Below are 2,078 nucleotides of genomic sequence, written 5' to 3'. Positions count from 1 at the left end.
TGAAAAAAATGGATATACATAAAAAAAGAAAGGAAGGATGGAAGGAGAGGGAGACAGGCAGGAAAAGAAGAAAACAAATACCAAACAAAATTTATTTCACAAAAAAATTAACTTGCAATAGATCATTCCTAAAAATGTAAATGTCAACAATCTTAGTTACCTTAACTGTGCAAGTATTTCTCGGTGAAAACACAAAAAGAAGACCCTTTTTCATAATCAGCAAATTGAACATTATGAAATTTTAAAATTTACTTTTTAATGACACTGCTATGAAAGTGAAAATGTAGACAACAGGTTTGGAAAAATATCATGAGTAGACAACCAACTCAATAAAAACTGAGAAAATATTTTGAACAGATGACTTACGAAGGAAGAGTATGTGGGTGGCAAATGGGCATTTTAAAGAATGCTCAATGCTGCTCATCAAGGTGGAATGCAAAAGCTCTCTAGAATGACTATTTTTTGAAAAAGTTGAAAATACAAAATGTTGGTTATTATGTGGATCAAGTGAAACTTTCCTACACCAAAGGATGGCAAATGTTCCAAACATGAACAGATTGGCATTATTTTAAGCAAAACCTACCATAAAAAACAGGCATTCCAATCCTTGAGATTTAACTAAGGAACCTAAAATGTGTGTCTACAAAATGACATGCATATAAATATTCATAGCAGCTTTATTAGTAATAGTTCTAAATTTAAAACAACCCTAATGATCATCAACATTAATAATGAAACAAATTAACAATTAAGCAAACTATAGTGTATCTATATAATGGAATGATATGTAGCACTAAATATACACAGCCATATGGATAAATAGTAAAATAATTACCGAGTGAAAGAGAGCTAGAAAAGATAATATTGTGCATGAATCCATTTATATAACACTCTAGAAAATACAAACTAATCTATAGTGACAGAAAACAGATAAGTTGTTGCTTGGAAAGGGAGAATGATGAATTTGCAGAGGAGGAAGAGGAGTTTAAATAGCAGCATGGTAAAAGTCTTGGGCGTGACAGATGTTTATTATCTTGATTTTAGTGATGTTTCCATGAGTTCATACATATGTCAAAATCACCAATTGTACATTTTAAATATATACATATATTTAAATACATATTTAATACATTACATATACATTATTGGTCATATATATTTACATATAAGACATACACGGAAAAATTGTATGTATGATCAAGTATAAAAATATCTGGAAACTGGAGTGGCTATATTCATATTAGACACTTCAGAATTTAGAGCAAGTAAGTACCTCAGGGATAAAAAGGAATCTTGAATAAGAAAATAGAGCAATTAAGCAAGAAGATATAGCCATCCTAATTTTATATGGACTTAAAGACAGTCTGTCAAAATACATAAAGCAAAAGCTGGTAGAACGGAATCAGATATTTCAACACCACTGTCTCAGAAAATGAAATAACTTACCTACAGACCAGAAAACTTTACATATAATAAAAGAAACAGATACACACTATCAAACTACTTCCTTAATTGATATAGAAGACTCCAATAAACAAGATAAAATTGAACTTTCTTTTCAAATGCATGAGGAATATTTATGAAGATGTATAATGTACCAGACCACAAAAAAATGTTGATTCATTTAAGGAAATTGAAATATTACAAGGTATTTTATCTGTACATTCATGTTTATAGCAGCACAATTCCCAACTGCAAAAATGTGAAATCAGCCTAAATGCCCATCGATCAACTAAAACATACAGTATTATATTTATATATACACACACACACACACACACATACACACACACACCCCCCCATGTAATACTACTCAGCCATAAAAAGAAACCAAATAATGACATTTACTGCAACCTGAATGGAATTAGAGAATATTATCCTGTTAAGTGATGTAAGTCCGGAATGGAAATTCTGTTAAGTGATGTAAGCCAGGAATGGAAAACCAAATATCATGTGGGAGCTAAGTTATGAGGACATAAAGGTGTAAGAATGATACAATGTGCTTTGGGGACTTGGGGGAAAAGTTGGGAGTCGCGTGAAGGATAAAATTACAGTGTACACTGTTGGGGTGATGGGTG

Source organism: Trachypithecus francoisi, unplaced genomic scaffold, assembly GCF_009764315.1.
Source record: "Trachypithecus francoisi isolate TF-2019V2 unplaced genomic scaffold, Tfra_2.0 Lachesis_group11, whole genome shotgun sequence".
Taxonomy (NCBI): domain Eukaryota; kingdom Metazoa; phylum Chordata; class Mammalia; order Primates; family Cercopithecidae; genus Trachypithecus; species Trachypithecus francoisi.
The sequence above is the reverse complement of the archived record's forward strand: the minus strand, read 5'-3'. Positions refer to the sequence as shown.